Raw genomic sequence first — 14,610 nt, 5'->3', positions numbered from 1 at the left:
AAATGTGAGGTTTGAATACACAATGGGCGGTTGGAAAATTGAAAGTACACCTTATGAGAAGGATTGAGGAGTCGTAGTCAACTACCAGACAGTGTTCAGAAGCCATTAAGAAGGCTAACAGACTGTCAGGTTATATAGCGCCTTGATGTGTGGAGTACAAGTCCCAGGAGGTTCTGCTCAAGCTTTATAACACACTGGTGAGGCCTCATCTGGAGTCCTGGGTGCAGTTGTGGTCTCCATAAAGACACAGCAGCACTAGAGAAGGTTCAGAGAAGAGCAACAGGGCTGATTCAGGGCTACAGGGGATGAGTTATGAGGAAAGTTTAAAAGAGCTGAGCCTTAAGGAGATGAAGAGGAGACCTGACTGAAGTGTGTAAAATGATGAAGGGTATTAGTCCAGTGGATCGAGACGGTGATTTTAAAATGAGTTCATGAAGAACACGGGGACACAGTTGTAAACTTAAGGGGAAATTTCACACAAACATCAGGAAGTTTTTCTTTACACAAAGAACGACAGACACTTGGAATCAGCGACCAAGTCGTGTGGTGGACAGTAAGACTTTAGGGACTTTCAAAACTCGACTTGATGTTTTTTTAGAAGAATCCAACCTGCAGGGAAAACTTGGGGGTTGGTGGCAGAATTGGCACTCCCGCCACCCTTAAAACACCTCACAGTGTCCAGTGTGGCGCTGAGGTGTCACCCGTCACATGGCTGCGCTCGGCTCCTAATCTGGGATCCTGAGGTGGTTTGTCATGTGGTGGGTGTACAGGACTGGTGAGCTTTGCTGATCTGTTTTCGTCTCGATTGTTCTAATGTGTAGTCTGTTACACCACAGGATAAAGAAACCTGACGTTAGCCTCCATTACTGTATGACGGAAGACTCTTTTCAAAATCAGGAAGCCGCCACAAATCTGGTGTCATCTGTCCATGGTTATTTATGAAGCCTGTTGCGGATCTAAATAAAGATTCTTTCTGGAACCTTCTTTTAGGAACCAAACATGGCACCCCTATGACATCACCCTGAAGAACCACTTTGGCGCCTTTATTTTGAGGAGGGCGCTCAGTAAATGATGTCCGCATGTCTTGTCTTATCGGTTCATTGAACTACTCGTATTAATTCAGAGAGTCACCGGACAGCTCCGTCATGGCACCGTCACCGGGCCATCATCAGGCCACATTGTTGAGACCCCAACAAGGTCGTCACTATTTCAAACTTCTTTACCCACAATGACTCACAAAGTCAGTGTTCACTACAACGGTTCACTGCTGTGCCCTGCTCCTTCCATTGATCCGAATCAGCAGGAGTCTGCCATCTGTGCCCCTTCATCCGGCTTGATTGGCAACTCAGCCGCTGTACCCACTATTGTGCATTTTCATTTGTCTCTTAGCTGTTCTCTTTCTGCCCAAAGGACCCCCTTGTTCTGCACAATTTTGGGGAGTGGTCCGTTCTTGGCACGTTCATGACTTTATTGGTGCTGCTCCTGGCACATTCATGCCAGCACCTCTGGTGCCCTCTGCCAGGGCTTATTTAACACCCCTTAAATCTTACGTCTTGTCCGCTCTCCTTGTGATTCGTACTCCGATGATCCATCATTAAGTGCCCACCTGCTTAGGGCATTAGTGGGTTACAAGGGACAGGTGGGCCAGATAATGAATGAAGAGATCAACTGTCTTGGTGTGACTTTGCCTTCCTTTGACGGGCAGATTGGCTGCACTCCATAAATTATCTGTAAAGCTTCACCCAGCCTGCCTCCTCCTTCCATGCCCCTTATTATGGGATTGACCCAATACTCCTCTGGCACCACACGTCTTCACTGCAGGACACCACCCGGTGACCTTGATTTAACCCAGTTAGGGTTTGTTAAAAATGAAAGACCCTCCCTATGTGACGGTGTGCCCACCAAGTTGTGTGGAGTTAAGAGTAAAGGGGGAGGAAGGAGAACATTATGATGGCACACTCATGCCACGCCATCACCCCTGGCCTCAGTCCAGATACTGGCTGGCTACTGCAGGTAAAAGCTGCTATAACTGCAGTCCGACTTCAGGGGCGCCCAGGCATCTGAATACCCGCAGTTTGGTGCACTCGTCTGTCTGTCTGGCCATCGGACATTAAAGTGCAGGGTCACCCAGCGGCTCTCCCTGCGGCTGCCAGCCTGGATGTGGTCCACCCAGCGGCCTCTCTGCCCAAAGAGAGCAGAGACAATGGCGTTAAGATGAGCTGCCTGCAAATCGGCTTCACGCTGAGCGCATCAGCGGCGCCTTTCAGCAGCTCATTTGCTTTTGATCTCCTGCTGAACCTGAAAGACGGTCGAGAAAAAAAAAAATCGAAGTGAAGAAAGCGACTGCCCACCGTTATCGTAGGACGGCATTGAAATTCTTGAGCATCGTCACTCGCTCACGTCCACGGGCAAAATACTCAATTATTTATTTTAGGGGAGCGCTGCCCGTGGCGGGGATTGTTTATCTGAGCAGAGCGGATTTAGCAGGCCTGATGAACTCGCTCAGATGAAATGAAGAAAGAAAGAGAGAGAGAAAGAGAGAAAGAAAGAAAGATTTAGGAAATCCGTTTACAAAATGGAATCGTTTGACTGAAAGCAGCTGCAGGATTAAAATGCCCGCTTCAGCACTCACTGCCATGCCAGACGAGTCCCTCCTCATGGCAGGCTGTGCATTTGGAGGGTGTGGAAAGGTGGGCCGGTGGTGCCCTGTCAGGAGTGAGGCGAGGCCTAGAGGGGGCACTGGTCACCTGTGGGTGTCACAACTGAGGCCTAGAGGGGGCACTGGTCACCTGCATATGTCACAACTGAGGCCTAGAGGGGACACTGGTCACCTGTGTGTGTCACAACTGAGGCCTAGAGGGGACACTGGTCACCTGCTTATGTCACAAGTGAGGCCTATAGAGGTCACTGGTCACCTGCAGATGTCACAGCTGAGGCCTACAGAGGACACTGGTCATCTGCAGATGTCACAGCTGAGGGCTACAGAGGACACTGGGGTCACCTTCATATGTCACAACTGAGGCCTAGAGGGGACACTGGTCACCTGTGGGTGTCACAACTGAGGCCTACAGAGGACACTGGTCACCTGCAGATGTCACAAGTGAGGCCTACAGAGGTCAATGGGGTCACCTTCATATGACGCAACTGAGGCCAAGAGGGGAGACTGGTCACCTGTGGGTGTCACAACTGAGGCCTATATAGGACACTGGTCACCTGCATATGTCACAACTGAGGCCTAGAGGGAACACTGGTCACCTGTGGGTGTCACAACTGAGGCCTATATAGGACACTGGTCACCTGCATATGTCATAACTGAGGCCTAGAGGGGACACTGGTCACCTGTGGGTGTCACAACTGAGGCCTATATAGGACACTGGTCACCTGCTTATGTCACAACTGAGGGCTACAGAGGACACTGGGGTCATCTTCATATGTCACAACTGAGGCCTATAGAGGTCACTGGTCACCTGTGTGTGTCACAACTGAGGCCTAGAGGGGACACTGGTCACCTGCTTATGTCACAAGTGAGGCCTATAGAGGTCACTGGTCACCTGCAGATGTCACAGCTGAGGCCTATAGAGGACACTGGTCACCTGCAAATGTCACAACTGATGCCTATAGAGGTTACTGGGGTCACCTTCATATGTCACAGCTGAGGCCAAGAGGGGACACTGGTCACCTGTGGGTGTCACAACTGAGGCCTACAGAGGACAGTGGTCACCTGCATATGTCACAACTGAGGCCTATAGAGGTCACTGGGGTCACCTGCTTATGTCACAACTGAGGCCTACAGAGGACACTGGTCACCTGTGGACAAAGTTATCAAGCAGTCTGACTTGTGTTCGTTATAAGAAAGCAGAAGGAGGCGACCCAAACTTTTTGATGAGGATCGTGATCTTGATGCCAGCATGTGCCACCCGTGATAAACTGTCACTCCATTAAGTCAAGTGTCTTCTGTACTCCACTGCAATGACTGAGAGAATGGAGAAGTTAAAAAAAGATTTTTTATGAGTGTGTCTGTCAAGCCAAATTGTTTGATGGGCTGACTTCAAGCTCTTTCTTCAACGAGCTGCATGAAAGTGGCTTAAAGAGATGGAACCTGGTCATTTGGAGTAAATACAACTAAACAGTCTTAGGTTATGTTGTGACTAGGAGCCCCAAATGCTTGCCACTCATAAAAAAAAAAAAATAAATAAATTAGAGGGGGAAATCCCCTCACAAACCCCAGCGAGCCACAAAAAGGTCTTCAAAGACTCTTTATAAAATAAAAGCTTACTATCACAAAGATGCTTTTTGAAAACAATGCAGCTCTGTGGAGCAGAAATGCAAAAGGATTTGTGCAAAACAAAATGGCAGTCCAGCACAACCAGAGTCTCAATACATCCATCCATCCATTATCCAACCCGCTATATCCTAACTACAGGGTCACGGGGGTCTGCTGGAGCCAATCCCAGCCAACACAGGGCACAAGGCAGGAACCAATCCTGGGCAGGGTGCCAACCTACCGCAGGACACCCACAAACACACCAAGTACATATTAGGGCCAATTTAGGATCGCCAATCCACCTAACCTGCATGTCTTTGGACTGTGGGAGGAAACCGGAGCGCCCGGAGGAAACCCACGCAGACACGGGGAGAACATGCAAACTCCACGCAGGGAGGACCCGGGAAGCAAACCCAGGTCTCCTAACTGTGAGGCAGCAGTGCTACCCACTGTGCCACCGTGCCTCCCTACAGTATATTTATATATATATATATATATATATATATATATATATATATATATATATATATATATATATATAGTCACAGATGCACGTCAGTGGACCATCCTCCAGGCTCCTCTGAGGTACATGTAATACCGCTCTGGGACAAGAGGGGGCGCATGTGCTAATCAGGTCCTTTTCCATTCCCTCCATAGAGCTGTGAAGAAGTCCAGTGAGGGCAGCCGATAAGAGAAATGTATTCTTGAAATTGGTAATCTCTACGTATTAGAAAAGTATTATGAGCACATGGCAAGAGTAAATACTATATTTTACTAAGCATTAAGATGTAAGAGTTAGGATTTAAAAGACTTACAGTAGGCCTACATATATTTTTATTATTCTGTATGAGGTAGAAACCACCAATAGTTCATTAAGATGTGCAGGAGAGCTGGAAGAGGATGGACCCCTCGCTTAGACAGCGAATGTGAACCCTTTGGGTGTAAATAATAAGTGCGAGTGCCGAGCTAATGGGGAGTAAGGAGAGGCCTTGTCAGAATAGAAATGACGGACAGGGAGGGGCCTGACACCCCTCCAGCCCAGCTGAGAAATTAATGGTGGAATTAATTAGGGGCAGAACTAGAGCAGGGGAATGGTAGGAGTCCGATGAGGATGAACAATGTGATGAGAACTTTAATAAATGTTAGGCCTGCCCATTCTCTATGTGCGCCATACAGTAACTCTTGATTCTGCTGCCTGTCCTGGGATGCCAAGTGCCTTCTTTGGGGCAGAGGGTGCCCGCGCCAGCCTGCTTCAACACTGACTCCGCCCCTTCCTGTCTCCTGTCTATAAATCATGGGGTCTCTCTGTGTTCAGAGCACACTGCAGGTTGGGACTCCCTTATCAGGACCTTCAGTGAGGGAACGGACCCCCCGAGGCCTAACTGGCTTTCTAGTCTTGTTCACTTTGACTTCTTCTTTTTTTTTTTTGCTTGTTTTGCTTTTGTTTGAGTGGATTAAATGAAGACGACCAGGTCGACACCCCCAACACGTATCATTTTGGTCATTCCTCACTATATGCATACTGTATATTTGTAAATTAATAAACACTGATTATATTTATATACTGCGGTGGACTGGCACCCTGCCCTGGGGTTTGTTCCTGCCTTGCGCCCTGTGTTGGCTCCAGCAGACCCCTGTGACCCTGTAGTTAGGATATAGCAGGTTGGACACTGACTGACTGACTGACTGACTGACTGAATTTATATACACACACAAATACATACTGAATATTAAAATTATGTATAAGCTATATATTTGTGATAGGGTGGCATGGTGGCGTAGTGGGCTCGCTTCCCAGGTCCTCCCTGCATGGAGTTTGCATGTTCTCCCCGTGTCTGCGTGGGTTTCCTCCCACAGTCCAAAGGCATGCAGGTTGGGTGCATTGGCGATTCTACATTGTCCCTAGTGTGTGGTTGGTGTGCATGTGCCCTGCGGTGGGCTGGTACCCTGCCCAGGGTTTGTTTCCTGCCATGCGCCCTGTGTTGGCTGCGATTGGCTCCAGCAGACCCCCATAACCCTGTAGTTAGGATATAGTGGGTTGGATAATGGATGGATGGATGGATATTTGTGATACAATCAAAGGGGGTACATCGTACCCCGGAGTTGCCATTTATGCCAGACGATACATGAAGGCTTAGTTTGAAAGAATTGAATAAGTAAAGTGACTCATGTGGCGGCTGGACGGTGGCGCAGTGGGTAGCGCTGCTGCCTTGCAGTAAGGAGACCCATCTGGGTTTGCTTCCCAGGTCCTCCCAGTGTGGAGTTGGCATGTTCTCCCCGTGTCTGCATGGATTTCCTCCCACAGTCCAAAGGCATGCAGGTTTGGTGCATTGGCGATCCGAAATTGTCCCTAATGTGTGTGGGTGTGTGTGCCCTGCGGTGGGCTGGCGCCCTGCCCAGGAGGTTTGTTCCTGCCTTGCGCCCTGTGCTGGCTGGGATTGGCTCCCGTGACTCTGTGTTAGGATACAGCGGGTTGCATGATGGATAGATGGTCCCCTCCACCTTTTCCCACCCTCTCAAATGCACGCAGTTTTTCATGCCCGGGATTTAATCACTTAGAGATCAATACATAGGAACGCGTTCATTCTTACTAAAACGAACCTAAAATGAGTGGCGTAACGAGAGCAGTCCCTGAGACGGATTCGGCTTCTCTTGAAAAGAAATAATCGGATTGTTTGGTTTCAACATAATTGTGTTAGTGTGTCATTTAAAAAAATTAACTCAAAAGTCATTAGAAGACGGTAAAGTAACTCAATTAGATGCAAAGCGGATGTCCCCAAGCGCGTCCCTGATCGACATGCGTTGCCGGCCCACGTGAGGCCTGAAGTGGTCCGTTATTTGCACGTAAACCCTTTGTATTTAGTGGCACTGGCATCGAAGTACGGCATGCAGTGGGCCAGGTGGGCTTAGATTATACATCACAGGGAAAATCCTCTTCAGCAGCGGCTCGCGTATGAAGGGGCAGCAGAGAGCGGAGGTCCTGGGCAGGCCAATGAAAAAGCCCAGGGATTAATGAGCCGGGTTTGTGTCTAAATCCGACTTGAGAATCTCGTTACCGTCGTTTCAGTTGGCTGCAATGTTAGAATCGCATCACCAGTCACTCGGTTCACAGTCGCCCACATCACGGGCTGTTTTGGTAGCAAATGTTCAAGCTTAGTGTCGGGTGTGCCACGTGCATGTGTCCTCAGAGCGGTGACAATAAAAGCCACACTCGCACACATTATACGCCAAAGGTGACATGCAGATGTGGGCAGATGTGTTGGTCTCTTTCCAGCTCATTGAAAAAAGTGCCATAGGCCCCCTGAAAAGTGACTCGGTGCAAAGCAATGGTCCCCTGTGTCCCCGCAGGCCTTTGAGATGTCATCGAGTGAAGCAAAGCAAGTGTGACAGCAGATCAAGTGTTGCTTATTCTACAAAGATCTTCTGAAATGGCCTGGACACATATGTAGAGACCCCTAGGAAAGACCCTCAATCATTGGATTCGAGCGATTAGTCAGAACTCGCCGTTTTCTTGAACTCTTGAAATCTCAAATTGTGCAATCGGTCATTCAGATGACTGAAATGGAGGAAAGTCGTCACTCTGCTGTTTGGTGTCATCGTGTGTCCCACACTGAACTTGGACCCGAGAACATGAAGGAGAGAGTCGACACTGAGGAGACCAGAAAGGAAATCACAGGCCGGCATGAGAAAGGCAAAGGCTAGGAGACCATCTTGAAGATCCTGTGACCACAGTTACAAATGTGATGAAGACGTTGAAGGTCCACATGGGAATGTAGCCCAACACCAAAGAGGAACAGTGACCCCAGAAGGGGCAGAAGGAGAAGACGAAAAGCCAAGGACAACGTCCAAGGAGATCCAAGGTGGAGGTCCATCAGTGTCTGATCATACCAGGCGTTGCTGTTTGAGGGACAGTGGGCTCAAAGGAAGAAGACCCTGCAGGAGGTCCCCACTTAAAAAAGCCAGACTGGAATTTGCTAAAGAGGCCTCAGTGCTTCTGGGTGAATGTGCTTTGGACAGATGGGACCAGAGTGAAGCTTTCTGGGAAATGCCATCAGCTTGATGACCACAGATGACAAAATGAAGCTTTCAAAGACATGGAGGGGGCTCACTTATGCTTTGGGGGCTGCTTTGCTACGTCTGGCATGGGGTGCCTCAAGTCTGAGCAGGGAACCATGAAATCTCAAAACCACTAAGACATTCTGGAACAAAATGTCCCGCCCAGTGTCAGAAAGCTCATCTCAGTCACAGGTCATGGACCCTCCAATCATAAGGAGACAAAACACACAGCTGAAAGCCCCCAAAAATGGCGAAGAACAAAGCATCGGCCTATTCTGAAGTGGCCTTCTATGAGCCCTGGTCCCATCACAGATCTGTGGGAAGAACTGAAATGTGAAGTCTGGAGAAGATCCCCATCAAAAGTGACACCGCTGGAACAGTTTGCTCAGGACGAGTAGGCCGCACGACCTGTGAACAGGTGACAAGGGTCTCATGGAGACCTCCAGGAATCGCTTGTGTGCGGTGATGGACAACCAAATATGAGGTTAAGGGTCCCAGCCGTGATGTCCATGCCATCTGTGTTCTTATCTGACATATTCTGTTGACATTTTGTGTTCCCCCGTCAAGTTTTCTTTTATAAACCCAGATGTTTGAGTGGACAGTTGTGTCTGCACATTTTGAGCCCCTCTTTGTGCAAACACAAATCCTGACCCCCCTTTTTCCTCAAATGGCACCAAAAATGGAGTGGCACGGTGGCACAGTGGTAGCACTCAAAATGATCTATCGAGCGCATCTTTCACTCGTTTAAAAATATCCAAAACGTTCCAAGGTTAGATCCAAAATGCAAACTCTGCAATCGAGCTCCAGCCTCACTGGCAACATGTGCTGAGTGTCCGCCAAATTGACATCATTCTGGACCAAAATCTTTAAATGCCTCGCAGTAAGGAGACCCGGCTTTGCTTCCCGGGTCCTCCCTGTGTGGAGTTTGTATGTTCTCCCCATGTCTGTGTGGGTTTCCTCCCACAGTCCAAAGACATGCAGGTGAGGTGCATTGGCAGTCCAAAATTGTCCTTGGTGTGTGGGTGCCCTGCGGTGTGCTGGCATGAGACTGTGGCACTGGGACAGTGACGTATCCAAGAGACAGTCATGCTACACGCCACGCCCACTCACCATAACTCCTCCCACAGCCCTAATCTTAACTACCGTTAGAGTGAACTGCAAGGTCCGCCTTCAAGTGGGCGTGTTCAGAAATGACTGACTGGCTGTAGCGGATTCCATCACTGGTGTGGTGACTAAACCTCATTGAATGTCTGATATTTGATTGGCTGCTCAAAGGGGTGGAGCTCTCGCGCTCTCCTCCCACCTGCACTCTATGCTCTGTATGTCCAGCTGAGTGCTCATTGGTTGTCAGCTGTGACATGCGCCCACTGAGAGAGACCACCCCTATGATCTGAGATGCAGACCCCCCCCACTAAGTGAGCCACCAAAAGGGGGTTTGTTTTGGGTCTTTTTAATAAACAGTAACAACAAACACAAAATTTGAATCTAATATGTGGGTATTTGGGTGGCATGGTGGCGCAGTGGTAGCACTGCTGCCTTGCAGTATGGAGACTTGGTTTCACTTCACGGGTTCTTCCTGTGTGGAGTTTGCATGTTCTCCCCGTGTCTGCGTGGATTTCCACCCAAAGACGTGCAGGTTAGGTGGATTGGTGATTCTAAATTGGCCCTAATATGTGCTTGGTGTGTGTGTGTGTGTCTAATTTGAGTTCATCCATCCATTATCCAACCCGCTATATCCTAACTACAGGGTGACGGGGGTCTGCTGGAGCCAATCCCAGCCAACACAGGGCACAAGGCAGGAAGCAAACCCCGGGCAGGGCGCCAACCCACCGCAGTTAATTTGAGTTTTTAAAGAAATTTGGTTTGAGCTAAATACATTTTTTTGCTTTTATTCAAGTTTTTGAAAAGGTTAAAACAAACTCAAATGAATTAAGTTTACTCAAATACTTTTTAAAATTTGAAAGAAATCAATTAAATTGCTTGTTACCTTGTGAAGTAATTTATTTAGGTTGATCCAACAAAACATTTTTTACAGCGTAGGCCCATAGCGAGTAGTGACCCGTGTACTCCTCACAAATTTTAGGAAAATGACAACGAATGATGGGCCGGGTGGGTCGACTTCGTCACCTCGCTCGTTGAAAGATGTCCGGGCCAGTTCCTCGTCCAGAAGCTCAATATACACATTTAAAATATCACAACTTAAAATTGAATGCTGTAGGAAAAGGAAAAAGGAATACGGAAAACTAACATACGGTGTTCTTGACAGTCAGTCAATCCATTTATAGGCGACATACCTGTGGGGCGCCGCTTCTGAAAGTTAAACCAAACACAGTCTGAAATATGAATAACGATGGGCGCTGTTTTGGTATCCTAAGGGGCGCCAGCCTATAGAGCTCCGGCACTGATGCTGCCCAACACAGTAAGACCCACGTCAGGTACGCGTCTCTCCACTGGAAAGCCTGAAGTCGACACAGAGGTCAAGGCCAGAATGCTAAGACCCTCGACGCACACCAACGTGCGCCACCTCAGTCGTGAACACACAAACTGCATTCTAGGCTGCGACAAGCGTTACAAGGGCCAGCTTGTCACGTGGGCAGTCCCCAAGCTTGGGCAACACAGCAGGCAGGGCACGGCAGCGGTGACGAGGTCCTTGTCCCGGGAGAAGAGCAGAGTGGAGCGGAGCAGCTGTGTCGAAATTAATCTGCTCTTTGGCTTTCGATCGCAAAAATATTTCATAACGGATTACATGAAAGGATTAGGATCGCTTCATTTCAAAATCCTTCCATTATCTAAACAGCTTATCCAGGGAGTTGAGGGGAGCTGCTGCTGCTGCTGCTGCTGATGATGATGATGATCCCGGGAGCACTGAGCGCAAGGTGGCACCCATTCCTGGACGGTGGGCCATTTCAACGAGAGGTTATTGATACGTGTTTAACTGGATAGATAGATAAAAACGTAAGGCTCTATAAAAATATTGATAGATAAATAAAACAGATAAAAATTAAAGCCACTATATAACAGAGATACACAGATCAAAATGTAAGGCATTATATACTGCTCAAAAAATGAAAGGAAGTAGAGCATCGAGTCAGTGACACTTGGAGGCTCTTCATCAGTTTCAGCTGCTTTGGGGCACTAGAGGGGCAACAATGAGACGACCCCCAAAACAGGAATGAATGGGTTAACAGGTGGAGGGGGGCCACTGACATTTTTTCTGTTTTGTCACTTGTTTTGAATTTGGCTACAGTCCATGTCACTACTGGTAGCATGAGGTCATACCTGGACCCTACAGAGCTGGCACAGGTAGTCCAACTTCTCCAGGATGGCACATCAATACCACATGGCATTGCCAGAAGGTTTGCTGAGTCTCCCAGCACAGTCTCAAGGGCATGGTGGAGATTCCAGGAGACAGACAGGCCGTTCCTCTTGGAGAGCTGGACAGGGCGCCTCGTAGAAGGTCCTTAACCCATCAGCAGGACCCACCAGAAGAACAGGATGAGCACTGGCAGAACCTCCAAAATGACCTCCAGCAGGCAGGCAGGCAGGCAGGCCGGCCATCGGTGTGAATGTCTCTGACATCTCAAAGAATCAGAAACAGACTTCATGAGGGGGACCTGAGGACCCGACTATGTCCTCTAGTGGGCACCGTGGAGCTCGATTGGCATTTGCCATAGAATACCAGAATTGGTGCCCTGTGCTGTTCACAGATGAGAGCAAGTTCACCCCTGAGCACGTGTGAAAGATGTGAAAGGGTCTGGAGAAACTGTGGAGAACATTATGCTGCTTGTGACATCGTTTGGTGGGGGGGGTCAGTGATGGTCTGGGTGGGGAGGGTGGCACACAGACCTCTACAGGCAAGACAATGGTGGGCACCTGGACTGCCAATTAGGTATCGGGATGAAATCCTTGGAACCGTTGGTAGACCCTATGCTGGTTCCTCCTGGTGCACCACAATGCCAGGCCTGATGTGGCGAGAGGATGAAGGACTTGATACCATTGACTGCCCCCCCACCCCACACTCACTCGCCTGACCCCTCTGGATGGGGCATTATGTTTGGGTCCATCTGACGCCTCAGCCTGTCCAGGAGCTCAGTGATGCCCTGGTCCAGATCTGGGAGGAGACCCCCAGGACACCTCATTAGGACATGGGGGGGGGGGGGTTGTACAAACTACCGAGTATGATTTGGAGTTTTGGTCAAATGGACTCACCTGTCTGTCTGCCTGCCACCTCATTTGTTCCCTTTTGTCTTTGAGTTCAGCCCTCATTTCATTTCCATCCTTTCGTTCCTCACACATCTCCATAGCAGTAGAGATGGCCAGCAGGATTTTCTTTCCCATTGAGGTCTCGTGTGTTTTCAAAGTGTGCCTTTCATTTTTTTTTTTCAGCAGTTTATAAACTGTAGGTTTGTCCCAAAAGGAGAATGTAACTTTCTACAGCAGCCCAAGAATTACAACTTCTTCTTCTTCTATGCTCATTTTTCTATGGGGTCTTAATTCTTTTGACTAGAAGGTTCATCCTGATTTTTAAAGCTGGATGCCAGCCTTCCCCCATTTATCCAGACTGGGCACCGGCACCAAAGTGTAGGCAGAATTCCAGGCAATATTACAACACACACCAATATTCACCCAACAGAAACACACACAAAACGTACGAAAAAAGAAGAAATGTTGGACATCACAGCGAGGTATGAAGGAGCCCCCCATGATCATGTTGTTTAAAAGCCCCCCCGTGTGTCACAGAGGGGACACACAGCTTTAATCATAATGGCCGTCAGCTTTGTCTTCTTTCTCTGCTCCATAAGTCCCTCCAGTGGGTCCAGAAGGTGCCCCATAATGGGGTCTGCCTTTTACATCAGCTTGTTGATTGTGTTGGCCTCTCCTGAAGTGATGTTACCAGCTGAGGACACCGTGATGGCTGTCAGAGAGTTCTAGAAGACGAGATGGATGTCTCTACCTTCTCCTGGATTAGGTTTTGTATAAATCAGCATTGGGCGGCACGGTGGCGCAGTGGGTAGCACTGCTGCCTCGCAGTTGGGAGACCTGGGGACCTGGGTTCGCTTCCCGGGTCCTCCCTGCGTGGAGTTTGCATGTTCTCCCCGTGTCTGCGTGGGTCTCCTCCCACAGTCCAAAGACATGCAGGTTAGGTGGACTGGCGATTCTAAATTGGCCCTAGTGTGTGCTTGGTGTGTGTGTGTGTTTGTGTGTGTCCTGCGGTGGGTTGGCACCCTGCCCGGGATTGGTTCATGCCCTGTGTTGGCTGGGATTGGCTCCGGCAGACCCCCGTGACCCTGTGTTCGGATTCAGCGGGTTGGAAAATGGATGGATGGATAAATCAGCGTTTCTCAACCTTGCGACCCGAGTTTTCATAACAGTTTTAATTGCGCCCTCCTAGCGTTTTTTTGAAACTCTAATAAAATTTATTCCTATATTTTTTGCTGCCGATACACTGCTACAAGTTTAAAATTTCCCTACGAATAGCGAAATTACGCCACATATGGCAACACTTGCGCCCCCTTTTTTGTTACTTCGCACCCCCCTAGCCCCACAGTTTGAGGACCGCTAGTATAAATGGAGTTCTGTCGTTAGCTCTGCTATTTGGGTTACGGACGGAGCACACCTCCAAAACTTGGAGAGACCGGCCACATGAGAACACCCTGTGGACTGGCCTATGCCAGCCTATAAGAGCTATCTGGGCAGTCGGCTTAGCTTGTCACCACTGCCCATGATCCAGTTATGGTCCACACTCCTAAAAACAATGTTTTTAAATTATAAGGATCCATCCATCCATCCATTTTCCAACCCGCTGAATCCGAACACAGGGTCACGGGGGTCTGCTGGAGCCAATCCCAGCCAACACAGGGCACAAGGCAGGAACCAATCCCGGGCAGGGTGCCAACCCACCTCAGGACACACACAAACACACAATTTAGAATCGCCAATCCACCTAACCTGCATGTCTTTGGACTGTGGGAGGAAACCCACGCAGACACGGGGAGAACATGCAAACTCCACGCAGGGAGGACCCAGGAAGCGAACACAGATCCCCAGGTCTCCCAACTGTGAGGCAGCAGCGCTACCCACTGCGCCACCGTGCTGCCCATTGTAAGGATCTCAGACCACAACACTGTTTTCCCTTTCTTTATAACGGTATGCTGACCCAATATCACATGACCAAAAACACATGACGTTAGACTTTCACGCACACTGAGCATGCGCGCACTGGCAGAACTAGAAAGAGGAAGTGAAGCTTAGAGAGTCATAGACTGGACATCGCAGCCTGCGTTTACAAG

The sequence above is a fragment of the Erpetoichthys calabaricus genome, chromosome 14 (assembly GCF_900747795.2).
Source record: "Erpetoichthys calabaricus chromosome 14, fErpCal1.3, whole genome shotgun sequence".
NCBI classification, from domain to species: domain Eukaryota; kingdom Metazoa; phylum Chordata; class Cladistia; order Polypteriformes; family Polypteridae; genus Erpetoichthys; species Erpetoichthys calabaricus.
Note: the sequence above shows the minus strand (reverse complement) of the source record.